This window comes from Symphodus melops (assembly GCF_947650265.1).
Source record: "Symphodus melops genome assembly, chromosome: 10".
NCBI lineage: Eukaryota > Metazoa > Chordata > Actinopteri > Labriformes > Labridae > Symphodus > Symphodus melops.
Window position 1 is genome coordinate 1,038,161 of NC_136700.1, and position 17,377 is coordinate 1,055,537.

General features: G+C 45.7%; 1 protein-coding gene across 5 annotated transcripts in view; it reads right to left on the bottom strand.

Moving 5' to 3' along the window:
• Nucleotides 1-17,377, bottom strand: part of LOC306830536 (leucine-rich repeat and fibronectin type-III domain-containing protein 3-like) — a 195,724-nt gene that overhangs the window by 133,643 nt on the left and 44,704 nt on the right. For all 5 annotated transcript variants that reach the window (XM_079354112.1, XM_079354110.1, XM_079354111.1 and 2 more), the window contains exon 2: nucleotides 15,952-15,991. The gene's annotated coding sequence lies outside the window, so the exon portion shown is untranslated. The remainder of the gene's footprint in view (nucleotides 1-15,951; nucleotides 15,992-17,377) is intronic.

Sequence of the window (17,377 nt, forward strand, 5' to 3'; positions counted from 1 at the left end):
AACAGAGGACATCAACACTTCCAGAGGATTCCTGTGACAAGGAACCGGAAAATCATCATCATCATCATCATCTTCTTCTTCTTCTTCTTCTTCTTCTTCTTCTTCTTCTTCTTCTTCTTCTTCTTCTTCTTCTTCTTCTTCTTCTTCTTCTTCTTCTTCTTCTTCTTCTTCTTCTTCTTCTTCTTCTTCTTCTTCTTCTTCTTCTTCTTCTTCTTCTTCTTCTTCTTCTTCTTCTTCTTCTTCTTCTTCTTCTTCTTCTTCTTCTTCTTCTTCTTCTTCTTCTTCTTCTTCTTCTTCTTCTTCTTCTTCTTCTTCTTCTTCTTCTTCTTCTTCTTCTTCTTCTTCTTCTTCTTCTTCTTCTTCTTCTTCTTCTTCTTCTTTTTCTTCTTCTTCTTCTTCTTCTTCTTCTAACACGACGATCATCAGCTAACAAATAATCTGCCCGAGGAGTGACGTCCGTGTGACGGCGTGCTCAGATGCTCCCTCAGATTTTTTCTTACAACTTCCTGTTTCTGTAACTTTGTGTGACTGCTCCGTCTGATTAAATCCGTCCCTCTCCTCGCTGAACCCCTCCCTCTGCCTTCATCAGTCTCACTTTCCTCCCACTTAAAACTCAGAGCTGATTTTCCTTCTTAACTTCAGCTCTAATACACTCAAAATTGTCCTTTCTCTTTCCAGTTCATCTGGTAATTGACTCATAGTACTTTACTTATCCGAAGGATTGATTCTGACATTTCAGTGCTCCCGGTCCCTTAACGGCAGTCAAATCTAAATTAAATATGAATAAATCATATCAAAACTTTGAGGCCAGTAGATGATATGAATATTTTAAAGTGTTTCCATACAGTTCTAATATATAGAGGCATTACCTGAAGGACATTTGCAGCTATGATTACGGGTCAAGTGATGAATGAAAGTAGGAAGGAGTTTATTTTACTAACTCCGAGCTGCAGGTGAAGAACGCCGAGCCTCCGACGCCTGAAGGGAACGTTTGCTTTTTGAACGCCTCTCCCTCAGTTTGGAAAAAAAAAAATCTGACCAAAAATCTCTCCATCCAGCAAAGAACCAAACCTGAGAACGCTCGACAGCGCCACGCCGCGTCCTCACACCAATCAACGAGTATCATCAATAGGTTTTTCTCCGGCGTCGACCGACGTCAAAGCTCAACATATGAGGTGAATATCGTTCATGCAGCGTTTTCTAACGAGCCTCTTTCATCGTCCGTCAACATGAGTTACAGAGCGCTGGTTCGTGCGTCGGAGCTCGCTGGCTTTTAGCATCGAGCCGATTTTGTGGCGGCCGCTCGCATGTTATATAAATGTGCGTGCATCACCTTTACATTATTAAATATCATGTATAAATACACTCATGTCATGTTTCATCTTAAATTATGAAAACTTAGACATACAGTGATCATTCACTGCAGCAGATTCAGAATCTGTAACTTTTTAAAGTTGTAACTTTTATTTCTGAATTATCAACGAGTGATTTCCTCCCTGAAGAGCAAAGAAAGTCGAAATCTCTCCAGCAGAAAAGCCCCTCCCTCAAGGGTATAAGATGTGCACATAAAGTGTGTCGTGTGTGCTAACATTGTTAGGAAATAAAAACCCGGCAGCCTGCAGCGGTGCCGGACGAAGGATGAGAAATAAGCGGAGCAAAGAGTCCACAGATGGAGGTTGTGACATCGATTGGACGAGAGGGAATGAGGTGTTTTCTGTGCTTGAGAGGCAGATAAATGACTCCTGCTTCTCTCATCAGCATCCGCAACAACATCTGCTTCCTGTTTTCTGTCTGTTACATCACTCCTCAGCTGCTGCAGGTCACTGCTCCGCTCTTCACACTCTGCCTGCATGTGTGTGTGTGTGTGTGTGTGTGTGTGTGTGTTTACATCTGTGAGGAGGTTGTGTGCACTTATCAAAGTGTGTACACATTCGAGAGCGGATTGAAGAGCGTGTCAGCGTGTGAAGCATCCATCTGTCAGTCTGACGCATCGCCCCAGTCAGCAGTCGTCTCCCCTTCACACGTCATTGGCTGTCGCCGTGAGACCAGGACTTATTCAGCCAATTAGCTCAGAGCGAGATAGCGGTGGATGGACCTGCTGTGGACGCCTCTGCGGCGTCTTTGAATGTCAGCGGACACAATCGATGTCTGAGAGCGAGGAGGTGAGAAGTCACAGCGCTGTGATGTATCTTCACATTAGGCTCGGCGGCGACAAAGACGCCAAGTAAAACATCATGTCCGGTTAAATAATTAAAGTGGGAATGTTGTCCACTTACAGAAAACACAGAGAAGACAGGAGACAGGACAACGTGGTTCAGGACGTGTCAACAACACAGAAGACATCGAGCTCCTAGGAAGTGTCTCGCTCCCACAGGTGGGAATCACAGGGGTTTATTTTCCCTTCACTCACAGGTTCGTCTTGACGTCGTTCCAGCGTTTAGCCCACACCTCGCTCTGCGTGATCTCTGGGAAGTCAAACTGTCATTTCCTGCTGATGTCAGCAGCAGAAACAAAACCGCCTCCCTGACTGCTGACTCGCGTCTCCTGCGTTGTCCCCCGATGCCCCGCGCTCCAGCTGCTGTTGTTGTTGTTGAATATACGAGAGTGGACAGTTGTTTGTCTATTAGCGCCGCTAATCACGCCAAGTCAATAAAACTCATTATAGGAAACAAGAGGCTCATCAGCCGGCCGCGGCCCTGCTTATCAACACAGCCCGGTCCAATTCATCAGTGCCACGCTCATCAAACATCATCGTCTGTTTAAACCTCTGTCGACTGGGCGCCATGATTACAGGAAACAGTCTCAGCCGACGAACTTCAAAGATGAACTGCTGACAGCTTGTCGTAAACAAAACTTTAAATATATATAAATATAAAGACTAATTAAAACGTTTCAGGATTTGAATCAAGCTCTCATTGATCATTCTGTTCCTCTCTTTTCTAAGTCGCCTTGTTGAATGGTGGCTGCAGCTCCAGACCGGTGAGTCCAACAGGTCCAGTCTCTGTAGCCATGTGGAGACACTGTAGCTTCAGTGTTTAGCCAGCTCTGCATGTGGTGGACACTGTAGCTTCAGTGTTTAGCCAGCTCTGCATGTGGTGGACACTGTAGCTTCAGTGTTTAGCCAGCTCTGCATGTGGTGGACGCTGTAGCTTCAGTGTTTAGCCAGCTCTGCATGTGGTGGACACTGTAGCTTCAGTGTTTAGCCAGCTCTGCATGGGTCTGTAAAGCTTTCTGCGTTCTAACCTCTCTCCATGTTTCATCTCCAACATTGATCCTAGTTTGAGCAGCTTTCTGCTGCTGGAGCTTGTTAGAAACATGCAGAGGCTTTTTAGCTCGGGTACAATCACTTCTATCTGAAGCAGTTCCACTGCCCGCTTCCATCGCTGCAACACCTGTTCACCTGATAATTGCTCTCATATCTGCCAAACCCAGGGGCGTCCAAAACGGCCTTCAAAGCCCCGCCTACCTTCTCTGGTCCAATCAGATCCAGAGCATTCAGGAGCAGAATCTAAATACTGGCTGCTGCATGTGTCCTTCATGTCTGATCACAGAGGAAGAGAGCAGCTCTCTGATTGGACCTTTAAAGGGTTAGCAGGCTTTAATAATAATGTAAAAATGAAAGAGTCAGATTTGGTGTGTCATTAAATCTGAAGTCAAACTGAGTTGATGTGGCTTTCACACTTCAGAGCGACGCTCCATGTGGATGTTTGCAGGCTGATTCCAGACAGATGTGAATGAAACAGACAGAGATCACATCAGAACATGCAGGAGATTAACCAGCTAATTAATGGGACTAAATGCTGTCGTGTTGTTTGTGCCAGCTGCACAGTGCTGAGGTGTGTGTGGTACTTCATCTGCGTTGCTGTCACATGTCAGTGAGCTGGTGCCAGATGTGTCACTTAGTGTTTAAAGCCTATTAACAGTGTCAGATGTGATCGGCAGCAGCATGACAAACAGAGTCGCTGACAGAACGTCGCTCACAGCCACAGACACTGATCTGCATGAGAAGCTGTTAGCTCTGCGTTCCTGTTTAGCCGCTAATGCGACACTCTATCGATCCGTGCGGCGAGGTCACCTGACACGGCGAGCGCAGAGGTCAAGGTCAGAGACAGAAAAGCCCTCAGAGAGCTCTCGACGGTCTCCTGAAGACGTTGATGTGTCAGTATAATGAGTCTCTGAGCACTGAACGGCAGCCGCGTTTCGACTCTGCTGATTCTTCGTCAGGACATAATCGAAAGAGTAAAAACTGCTAAGATGTCATGTGACGGACGCATGATGTCTTTGCAGCAGTCAAAAACTGTAAAGCTTCTCATTCGACAAAAATATCTTCTGCTGTCACGTGATCAGTAAAAACAAATCGATGCTTTAGAAAGCATAAAGCATTTTGAGTTTGAATGAATTAACAGTCAGGTTGAAGCTGTTTTAATTTCCTCTACAAAAACCTCAATCAATTTAATGCAAAACAACGGCTGACGTAGTTTGAGTCAATGCAGAAAACTTGTTTTTATAAATGTGCACATTAAAGAAGAATAAACAGACTACTGTTTAACTCCATAAAGTCTACATAACCTCCCCCACGATATTCACTGTGTCACCTTTATGTCTGAGTGTGAGCTGTGCAGATGTTCGGTGCCTCCTCTCAGCTGGAGCGTCGGTGCCATGTTGTTGTTGTTGTTGGGTGTCTTGTTTGCCTTGGCAGCTGTTTCACATGATCAGAAATGAATGTTTAAGAGGAGATGCAGTGTGCTCATATTGTCCCTGCTGCTGTCTGTGGGTTAAGTGTTTGTGGAGAATATGAGCACATATTTCCGGCAGGTTTCCAGACTGTGTTGGCAGATAGATCAGGTTTTATATCTTTTCTATCTCTCTGCTCTGTGTTGATTTTTTTTTCTCACACCGGACTGGGTCGAAGCCAGCTGTGCCAACACGCTGCTTGTATTATTGCACTTCCTTCTTTATTCGTTTCCTTTATGGACTGTGTGGCTAACGTGGCTGTATGAACTTAATGTGACATCCATCCAGAAGTGACTCCTGTCATGGACGGTGGGGCGCCGGTGGCCTCGTGGTTATGAGTGTGCCCCGGGTGAGGGTATGACCTGTGACTCTTTCCCTGCACTTCATTCCCCATACTCTCTGTCCCTGATTTCTCACTCCATCCACTGTCTAAATATTTAAAAAAAAAGATCACACATGCTCAAATCGACAAACGTCGAAACTGCAATTTTTTTTCTGTAAATAAATCTGATTGGATGAAAATATCCCAAATTTGGGTCGCAATTTTTTAAAAGAGGAGTTGGTGGAGGGTCCTGAGACTAGACGAGCTGAGAACCACCAGATCTAGAGGATAAATACATCCACATGCAAACATGAGTCTGAACAATCCTCTGCACAGGTGACCTACATCATCATATCATCGAAGCCTTACCTTAAACTACACACTAAAACACATGGAGACAAAATGAGCACATGAAGAAAAACCCAAGTGTCTAAGCATGCAGAGAGATTATGCATGTGCATACTTCCATTAGGTAATGAGCGTGCATGAGCCATTCTGCTAATTGAGTTGCTAAATGTGTCTGCGTTTGAGGATGCCAGACAGCAGAACAAATCTTTCACGCTTGATTTGTTGAAGGAGCTCCTGAAGGAATTTGACCCAGTGCTGCTAAGACAGCTAGCAACGTCTAAGAGCTAGCTGTCAGCTGGGTCAATACTTGGCTTTGGTTCTCTGTGTCTGCAGTCCAGAACCTGCCTGCTCCCATTACTGCTGTTCAAAGACAACACTCACTGCCCTCCTGTCAGGATGGGCTCTACGCTGCTGTTCTCCCCCCGTCCTCCTCCTCACTCTTACATCAACATTTCCCGTGTCAGAAACTTGAAGAACATGTTTAATTTGCACGCTTCTTTTGCAGCTGCAGCAAGGCGTACCTCAGCCCTGTGGAGACAATCGATACTCCAGCGCCGCGTCGTTCATCAGAGCCGACAGCTGATCAGCAGAGACTCGCAGCAGATCACAACGGACCTCTGAGTCAAGTGTTTCTTCTCTGTCCTGTTTTACCTTCATGTCTGTTTATTCCCCTCGATGGTTATTCCCAAGATTTATGTGTTTACAGCTCATTTTGGTCACACGCTGATTGAGCCTTCCGAGGAAACCGTGATCGAATTCCGTCTTGAACCAAAACTCATGACCACACGTCCTCCAGTTATGCCGGGATTAAAATCTAAGTTGTGTCTATACCTGTCATGTTTATTTGTATCATTTACAGATGGACAAAGTGTTTTTAAAAGGATTGTTATGAGTATGTTTATCTTCATTAATATTACCGGTACTTTTTTTCAATCTACAGTTTCCTCCCATAATAATAATTTAAAAAAATAAAAAAAACAGTCTCTCCAAAATGAATTTGTCTCAGTGCAGAGAAAAGCCTGTCATGGTGCAGGCGGGATCGTATCTCCCCTCCTCCTCCTCCTCCTCTTCTTCTTAATGACAACAATTTGCTGCTCCTCTGCTCTGCTGCCTCACAACTTTTAATCCCTGAACATCTGAGTCTCTGCTTAACTCCTCTCCCTACAGTGACTCTGAGAGAGGGAGATGATTATGGATGTGCCTGCTGAGGATTTTTTTACACCGGGGAGGGGGGGGGGTAGATATCGGAAAATGTTTCCTGCCCACCCAATTAACCCGAGTATCCGAGTAACTTGGGGACTGGAAACTCCTGCTGGTTGCATGATTTCCACAGCGACATGTCTGAGATGTGAAAGCAGGTTGATAATGAAGCTTTCCTTTAGAGGGATGAAGACAGCGTCACAGGTTCAGAGGGTCAAATGTGACGTCTGATCTTGTTCTCAGGTTTAAGGGTGTTTTTCACACTCAGAGATCAATTGCTCTGGTCTGAATCATGGACCAGTTTGTGCCATTGTTGCATAATTACCTCAAGGAAGATGCCCTCTGATTGATCTGAATTCTTTGCTGACTCCTGATTGGCTGCTTCATATACAAGTCATGGTTTTAGACAGAGATCGCTACTGACCGATGTCGGCTCTGTTCGTCGATTTTAAAACACTTTGCATTCATCACTGCAGGAAAATGATTTAAACTGCAGCAGACATGTTGATGTGTTGGATGATGTTCATCAAGACAGTAGAGGAGAAGGAGCACGATCCTCCTCCTGAACCAGGACCTGCTCCTCCACCCAGACCGTTTGTGAAGCTCTGCCAGGTCTGCCTCACTGTCCAGCAGCGATGGACAGAGAGAGACCGCGGAGGTTGCTTCGGTTCACGTTCTCGCTCCAAACAAATCGCACAGATCCTTTCATGCACTCTCTGTAGGGCTGCTTAGTCCACAGCAGGGTTTGATTGACAGCTCTCACATCAGTCCAAACAAACGTGGACTGATGTGGACTTGGTAAAAGGAGTTTGTTTCAGCTGAACCAAACAGGTTAAAGTGTGAGAACGGCTAACAAACCTACAAATCTCCATGCCATTCCCCATCTCCACCGAGCCTCTCTGCTGTCAGATGAATCATGATGGTTTCATAACCCCCCCCCCCCCCCCCAACTGGTTTTTCCAGGTAATGAAATAAAAGACAGACACGCAGAAAATCTTCACATTCAAAGAAAGAGTGACAGAGCTGTTCTCTTTAAAGCCTGTATCAGTCGCTGGACTGTGTGTGTGTGTGTGTGTGTGTGTGTGTGTGTGTGTGTGTGTGTGTGTGTGTGTGTGTGTGTGTGTGTGTGTGTGTGTGCGTGTCACAGAGCATTACAGCCTATCAGAGCTAAATGTGAAACACGGCTGTGTAAATGGGCTCAGAGATAGAAATGATGAGAGCAGCTATCAGCAGGCGGAGAGACCACAATTACCAGCAGCTCCAATCTCAACCCGGCTCGGCGTCTGATTGAGAGAAACACTCTCTGCTCGCTGCTCGCTGGGAGCGTAGATTACATCACATTATAACCAAAGAGGATAGACACGACATTAAAGAATCTGATGATTCAAAATCAGGACTTCATCTGCTGGATGTGACAAAGACGAACAAATATGAGCCGAATATTGGGTTCAATATTTGAGTCAGTCTACCCCATCTAATAACATACAGTACGTGAGGACTCATAAGATCAACATCGTGACATGTTTGCAGTTTGGATAGCATAAGCTGTTAAACTGAAACCTAAAGGTAAATTAGCTCAGCCTGCTGGGACTTGGCTTTGGAGCCGGAGGATTCGGCTTTTAGTCGAGGGAACCAACATAATACTAAATTTAATGCTCGCCTTTAAAATCCCAGCAGGGTGTATGTAGCTCATCCATATTTTTGGGAACAACTCCTTGCATAGAAAACAAACATAATCTGATATTTAAGTTATTTCATCACATTTGGTCTGCAGCTGATCCTTGACCAATGAGATTACAGCGACATGCTAAAGAGCACACACACACACCTCAGGAGGAAAATAAAACCAGCGAAAGATTCCCATATTTTGACTCTGCGTTCATCGTGGTCATCTCTCTAAATAAATGAACGAGACAATAAAAGAGACCTGGAGGTAAGACGGGATATCAGAGACTCAAAAATTAATTATTAGTGATTACAGAGAAGGACTTAGAGTCATGTTGAATGAGTAAAAGAGGTGAGATAACTGAATTCGTCCTCAAGAGAAAATTAATTGACTGCGGTGAAAAAAAATCTGCTTCAGAAATGAAGACTGAGCCGAAAAAGAAGTCAGGAATACAAACGAGTTCAACATGCAAATTAAATGTGACATTTAGAGGTGGTAAGTAGTCTGAAGTCAAAGCTTTTATGTTGACAGAAAAAGAAAAACACTCGAATGATGGGTCTGCAGCATAAAAAGAAGGACTCTGCTCCATCACTGTTTTCACAAATGTCAACGTGACTTCTGTCTGTGTGTGTGTAATCCAGACGGAGGTGATTTGAAGTTTAGATATGAAGTCTGATGACACACAGATGTCTTATTCAAGAGATACTCATGTTATAAATAAAAAAGGGGAAAAGAATAATCATCTGCTGAGAAAACCAGAGGAGATGTTCCCTTCATGACATCACAAAGGGCAGTAGCCCCTCCCCCAGGTGGGTGACACTCCCACAGCTAGGTGTTTGTTCTGCCCTCTGAGTCTGCCTTCTCACCGTAAACAATAGGACATGGAGCCAGAAAGCAGCGAGTACACCCGAGCCCTTCCAGAGAGGGGGCGTGGTCAGACAGCTCATTTACATATTTAAAGCTACAGGCACAGAAACAGCCTGTTCTGAGCAGGGCTGAAATAGAGGGGTTTATAGACATGATCAAATACAGGATCAGAGTGGATTTACAACAACACACTCTAACCCTCTGAGAAGGAGGGAGGCTTTTTTACTGTCATTTTGTCAGCGTGTTTAATCAAACTCTGACATTAGGATTGGGGATCACAGCTTAAAGACAGCTTTGTACACTCACTCACTTAGTCACGCAACAGTCACTGAAATCAGACCTCTGCTTAAATCTTTGTATTGCAGAAAAACAAAGCAACAATAACTGACTAATCTCAGAGATGATATTAAGAACAAATCAGCACACAGGGATTCACAATCCCACCGAATCCAAAACCTCCCTGCAGCAGCGCTCTGTGCCAGGCGGGCATGCCTTCATTTCTGCCCGTTAATAAACAGCCCAACAGCATGGCCACCCCAGCAGACCCTGCGGTTGCCATGGTAGTTAATAAGGCTCGTTAAGATCAAACGCACAAAGACGATTGTTGACTCTCCAGGGGAGGCGAGAGAGAGGAGCCCAGAGGAGCGCAATTAAGGCCGAGGCTCGGAGCCGCCGCGTACCTGATGCTCCGCTAACAAGCGTGCATGCAGCTGTAGGAGGCATGATCCCAGAGTGTGTGCAGAAACCTGTGTGTGTGTGTGCGTGTGTGTGTGTGTGTGTGTGTGTGTGTGTGTGTGTGTGTGCAGGAATGTGTGTGTGAAGGATTGTGTTGTAACCTTTGCAGAGAGAAAGACAAAGAGAAAGAAAGAGAGAGAGAGAGTTACACACTGTTTTCGAATGCAGAGAGCAGTTCTGTGTGTGTGTGTGTGTGTGTGTGTGTGTGTGTGTGTGTGTGTGTGTGTGTGTGTGTGTGTGTGTGTGTGTGTGTGTGTGTGTGTGTGTGTGTGTGTGTGTGTGTGTGTGTGTGTGTGTGTGTGTGTGTGTGTGTGTGTGTGTACACAACTGACAGCAATAGGTGGGCACAGAAGGAGAGGGCCTGGATAATGGGTGCTCACTGAAGGCAAAAAGCTCACCTCTAATAACACAGACTGATGCTTCCAATGACTATAATCACTAATAGATTTAGTGTAACTGCCTTTTTAATGTGACTTTTTTTTATGAATTGCTGGAATAACTTTGAAGCACATTTACTCTAATTGCACACGGAGTTCAGTTATTGGTTTTGTGTACAGAGCTGAGGCAGAGTTGATGATCATTAGAGGACATGTTTGCTAAGCCGCTCTGGATTCTGTGTCCTGTAACTCGTGCAATTACAAAAACTCCCTGAACACCTCAATGGAAACTAGATTACATTAAAATGTGTGATAGAAGCAGATGACAGAGCCGCTGCACCAAAGGATGTTAGTGTCTGTGGAGAATCAGTGTGCTGTTGTCACTCGTTGACTGAAGGTGAAAGCCGTTGCAAACAACCGAAACGTTCGATTTGTCCGACTTCCTGCGCCGATTCTCACGATGACTGGAGTATTTTATTCAACACATCGTGTTTTAATCACCTCAGTGTCGACCTCTGGTGATCTCAGTGCAGCCGTTACTTCCTGTCTGATCTGACCTGCTGTAAACAGCTGCTGCCTTTTCTCCGGCCTCCTCACATCGACAACAACTCGTGGCAACACAATGCAGAACAAGTTATCGTCATGTCTGGAAGTGAAGTTGCACCGGTTATAAGATGAAGATCCTCTCTCGACACGCTAACTGGGAGTCCTGTCATGTAGGAAACTCACAGCGAGGAAGTTTTCACGGCGGCAGGTTTATCCATCTGCAGGAGAAGCCGACAGCACGGACAGTTCCAGAAGGCTAAAAAAGCGGGGACTCATATCGATCATTGCAGGAACATCACCATGCTTCTTCCTGTCAAGTGTGTCAGACCTGGCAACAGTTACTAATGAAGGGGGCGGGACTTAACCCGAGAGATAACAAATGACGCTGCACCACACAGCCTGGACAAGTTTCATACGTCTTTTGCTCCCGGCAGGCGACAGACAGACTTTTTTTTACGACACTAATGCTCCTTAGATTGACTCAGATTGTTTGGTTTTAAAAACACGAGGTCTCAAGAAGCCTCACAGTGTGCAAAATGATGACGATCTTCTACTCAGACGCAGAAAACCAGCATGCAGAAAAAAACAGAACAAAGCCTTCCCACTTGAACTCCAGTCAGTGACACACACACACACACACACACACACACACACACAGAGGCTGGTGTACTCACTGATCATAAGCTCGTGCGGCGTGAGTTGTTAGGCTGCGACAGTAATGGCGTGTTGTCATGTCTGTGAGCGAATAATCAGGAAGATCGGAACGATGCGAGACGCGTAATAAAAGACTAAATGTAATGTTGCCATCACCTTAATGGATTTAATGAAAAGGCTGAAATCAGCTTTAATTAGTGCGTGTGAGTCACTTCCAGCTCATGTCACTGTACGCGCTCTGCTGAGTTCACTTCCCTCTCTGAGCACTAATTATTTCTCCGTGGTGTTTGTCATGTCACCCAAACACTGAGCTTGCAAGTATCCAAACAGCGCTCATTAAACCGAATTTAAGTCAAATAAACGTCTTCGGACGGACGTCGAGAGGACGCAAGCAAACCACCAGGGATCGACATTTCACGAAAAATAAGAAGAAACTACCGGATCATTATTTCAAGACAACTAACCTCAGGGCGTTTAGGCACGAGCAAGACTGCTCAGTCGGGATGCATTCATCGACATTATGTTCCTCGAGCACATTTAGGAATGCACACAGCTCTTGCTCAAGGGCACCTCGGCAGTTCAGGAAGACGGGAACACAGAGGACTGTGATAATGTTGATAATGTTAATGCACAGGACGACGGAGACGGAGGGACAAAGAGGAGAGTGAAAGACCAGAGGTGTTATGAGCGTGCCGTGGACAGACGTGTGTGTGTGTGTGTGTGTGTGTGTGTGTGTGTGTGTGTGTGTGTGTGTGTGTGTGTGTGTGTGTGTGTGTGCGTGTGTGTTGCTAGGTGTGAAAGCTCTGCAGGATAATTGATGTCAGAGTCCAGCTGGAGAGCCGTCACTGCTCAGCTCTGCAGTTTACCACACTGTGAACAAAGGTGGACAAAAAGACCAATAAAGAGGCGAAGACTGAACAAGGACACAGTCAGCACAGGCGTATCTTTTCACCCGGGAGTCCACGTCCTGTGTCAGGTTCTATTGGAAGCTGATAAAAGAGATGCTGCGGTCTGCATGTGTCCTTCTAAACGCTAGAGGAGTAGGAGACAAAAAAGCTGCGTGTTCAGCAGGGACTTTACAACGGCAGTTTGTCAGGGATGGTAGTAAAGCAGAGTGGAGCAGCTCCAAGCTGTAAAGGGAAGCATCACCGACTCTGCAGATTGGGAAACATTTAAGCCTCTTTCATCGAAAAGTTTGAAGTTTCAGGAAGATCAGAGAAGAAGGATGAATATTAACTAAAGCAGCCAATTCTTAAAGTTCACCTATTATGCTGATAACCATTTTAAAACTCAAATGTAGTTTTTCAAAGTTGGATGTGTTTAGTAAACGAGACATTTCAGACAACGTTCACTTAAGTTGCAGTAATTCCAGGATGAGTCTGTAGGGGGCGCTAAAAGGCCTGTTCTGCAAATCACGCGACAGTTCGTTGATGTGAAACCAAGAATTTCACCAGATGACTTAAAGCCCGGTGAAACCTCTCACGTAGACTCTCTTCTCCCTGCTCTGAGGAGCAGCCCTCCCCTGGCAGCCCTGCAGCGTTCTGCTCCCAGAGAGCCGGCCAATCAGAAGGAAGTGGGCAAGCGGCCTTAAAGAGACAGCAGCGGAAATGAACTGTAATGTAAGGACAGGCAGATAGAAAAAATCCAGTTATTTTGTGTTGTTGGTCCAAGGTTCAAATGGATCTAATTTCTCACTGTCAGGTTTGGATCTTTAAACAGACGACTTCAGAAACGCCTCTCTGCGACAAGGACACAACATCTGCCAGCAGTGTGTGTGTGTGTGTGTGTGTGTGTGTGTGTGTGTGTGTGACGATCTGCACAGACAGGGATGGGTTTAGTTTGGACACACTTCAAAAGAACTCACAAAAAAACTTTGTCGACTTAAAATGAATGAAAAGGAAGCGATTGAGGAGAACACTACTGGGACTGTCTTACTGGAACCTGATCAAAATATGAGAGACGAGTTCAGGTTTGAAGTTTTCTTTGACGGGATAAACAGAGATACTGGTCCAAAAGATGGGCCTCACTTTCAGGAGGAAACGTCTCCGGAGGAGCCGATCACTTCCTTGAAAAAAATAAGGAGCAAACAGTCTGTGCCATCTTTAATTTTGATTTTAAATAACAGATATTTGGAGCCAGAGGCTGCGAAAACAAAAAACATGTTGAAGAAGAAACATATCCGTACTGTTCAGACAAATTATGCATAAAATGATGCATCTGTCTGCAGAGTGGGAACGAGGCTGCAACATGTTGCTCAGCCGGAGTGTAAGGTGGACTGCAAATTCACGTCTTCAGTCTTCACTGCTCGCGTGGTTAAAGTCAGGCCACGTGTACGTATTGATACCGTTTTGATAACGGTATCAATATTCTGCACACAGGTCCACAAATAAAAGGAGTGAAACTACTGTAGCATGTGCACATACTCTTCCATCTACAGAGCTCAGAGGCCCCCCCCCCATGCCACGCTATGATGGATTAAGGTGGGCTCTTGTAATATAGCCATAAGTAAGGTCTGTCACCTGCTTTTTGTAAAGTGTCTCCAGATAGCACGAGTCATGAATTGATGCTAGACAAATAAAGATAGATTGATTGATTGATTCAGGGAGTTATTGGACATGAGAGAAGCAGAAAGAAGGATGTGAGACACAGGTGAGGCAGACACCAATCGAAAGAAATGGCTACTGGAGGTGGCTGATTGGTTGGGCTGTATGTTTAGATGTTTAGAGTTCAAGTCAGACCTCTCTCTCTCTCTCTCTCTCTCTCTCTCAAGGAGTCGGTTGTTTTCTCCTCTCTCTGTAAAGGAATGTGAAACTTCACTCTCATAAAAGGACGTGTGGATGAATAAACGTCTCCAGAGCGCCAGCAGAGACAAATCTGCTCCTTACATATTGGAGCAATGAAGCATCACATAATCCATCTGTTTATGGCTTCAGCTCCCTCCCTCTGCTCCCACTGAGCAACCTCGCACAGTATTAATTGTTTCTCTTCCTTCCCCCCCTGCATCTTTAATAAAAAACATTCTCTGCATGTCTCCGCCTCGCTTTCACTGTTCAATTATACGCTGCTTGTTCTCCAATATTCAGCATATTGATCATTTACTTTTCAGTCTAATACACAATCCTGCAGCCTTCAGGGAGTTATTGGATAGAGCCAACATGTGCACAACACGTCAGCCCGAGTTGAGTCTTTAAAATCGGGCTCCAGGTGAGTACGAGTCGTTTTCTGAAGATCAGCAGGTGCAGCAGCTCTTTAATAATAATCACGTCGATCATCGTCGTAACAGCGGTGCCATATGGACACACGTGTGGCTAGCATGTCTGCGTTACAACGAGGATGAGACTGAACAACATCCCGACGTGACGCCGTCACGCTGTGTGGACGCCGCCATGTGGATGCCGCCATGTGCAGGTAGATATGAGATTAGACAATCCTGCAGCCCAACAGAAGCAGTGGATTTAAATGTCTATCTCTGCAACCAATAGAATCACAGGCCACACCCACCATCCAAGACTGCGAGAAACACACCGTCCATACTTTATGTTGCATTTGTAAACAGAGGAAAAAAAGAAAAGAAACTGTTGGGAAAAAGGTTGTGACATCACAGCACGCCGTGTCTGTCTTTTGTTTAATCTCATTGGAGACATTGGACGTCCAAAACAAGGGACTGAGAGCGTGAGGTCATTGAAGAGAGAGAGTGACTCGCACTGCTGGACGATCGACAGAGAGCAGGTCTGAGCCTTCACATGTCAGACCACACGTCCGATCCATCACGGAGTCACAACTGTCCTGCAACACTAACGTGTGTGTGCGCTCCATAACTGCTATGATAAACAACATGGCTAATGAAGCCCTTCATTAACCTGGTGGTAGAGGAAGAGCAGCGGCCTGTTAGAGGAGCGTGGATGAATGACCCCAGTTATACTTAGAGGTAACACAACATGAGATCACATGAAGGACACTCTGTCATTACCGCCGTCCACATAATGTCCTCTCTGATCTGATGCTCATTATTCAGACAGATATCAAACGGTCAGCAGGCCGGATAAGTGATGGCCCCTTTTACAGATGATGGGTTTCGTTGTGATTACATCTCTTCTTTTTATAACGTGTGTTTAGCGAAAATGTCAAAAGCGACCCGCGTGTGCCTGATAGAACTATCCAGAAACCTCCACGATCTCTTTCGTAATCCCACAGATCCGCCCCTTCAAGAACTCTTTCTATGCATACCATCGTTTTTGAAATGCTAAAGCTATTACATCTCTAATCCAAGTGTGCCCGGTCCATCTGTCCACACAACCTATATTTATCCAATGACCCAGACATTCATCCATCTCCCTTAACACAGACTGAGCTTTTGGTTTTCCTCACAGTTCAGATGAAGTTCAGTGTCTGATTCCATCGAGCATCAGATTACGCAGCAACACGACGCCTGCGGAGGTTCAGAAGTCTCTGACAGAAACCATGAGACCTGCTTGTATCTACAAATAAAGACACTCACTTACCTTTCTGTCATCTAGTTGCCAGATCAATCCTTCCGGAAACCTGAAACAAGAAAAAAGCAGAACATCGTTGAGATTTTTCTCCTCAAGTTTTTCCGTCTAAATTTGTTTTGCTGATTCAGATTTGTTGACGTCAGAAATAGTAAACAAATCATACAAATAAAGGAGCAGTCTCTGTAACCTCCCCCTTCAACAGAGTGATTAAAAAACCTTATAAAAAACACAAATGGATCTTTTTTGGTCAAATCAAACGACACACAGAGCCTTCAACTCATCATATAACAAGGCTCCAGCTCTTCCAGCACAGAGACCGCCATCCATGGGACTCCAGCACCCCCTGCAGGGACACACGGGGGACTCCAGCGCCCCCTGCAGGAGCACACAGGGGACTCCAGCGCCCCCTGCAGGAGCACACAGGGGACTCCAGCGCCCCCTGCAGGAGCACATGGGGGACTCCAGCGCCCCCTGCAGGAGCACACAAGGGACTCCAGCGCCCCCTGCAGGAGCACACGGGGGACTCCAGCGCCCCCTGCAGGAGCACACAGGGGACTCCAGCGCCCCCTGCAGGAGCACATGGGGGACTCCAGCGCCCCCTGCAGGAGCACACAAGGGACTCCAGCGCCCCCAGCAGGAGCACAAGGGGGACTCCAGCGCCCCCTGCAGGAGCACACAAGGGACTCCAGCGCCCCCTGCAGGACACAGACAATACAATGCAAAGGTTCATGGTGACGAAGGAAGATCAACTGTCTCACTGACGTGTTCTCAATAACTACGAAACTCTGTGGCTTAAATAATAAAACCTCCCAAGACTCGTGTTAAACAAATGACGTTAGCTCTCAGAGGTTTTTCATGACTGCAGTTAGAAAGAGGAAGGGCAGCAGAGGTATAGACGACACGCGGAGGAAACGATGAGTCACGTTAAATATGTTGAGAATGTAGCTGAACCCATTGAGTCATCGAGACAGCGATTCTCTTTTCATCTTCGAGGCGTTTGTTGCTAAACTGCATCTCTTAGCGATGAAGAAACGCTGGGAAACGGAGCGACTCGCAGCCAAATGGATTCATTTACACGACGCAGAGGCAGCTGACAAATGGATGTCATCACGGAGGAGGAGGAGGAGGAGGAGGAGGAAGAGGAGGAGGAACGAATGGAGGCAAAAAACTGCAGAATAAATGATCAGGACGGATTTCATTCCATTTACGTGTTTCTGTGTCTGATTGATGACTTACAAACACCAGGAGAGAGAGAGAGAGAGAGAGTGATTCCAGCAGGAAGAGATCCAGGACTGTGGGATGGAGCTTTATTCAAATGTGAGAAAATCTTGGATTGATCAATCAGGTTTGAACACTGAGCTCTTCTTCTTTCTCTCTCCCCCTCATCTCCTTTACCTTTCATATTCTTTCCATCCTTTATTTCACACGAGCCAAT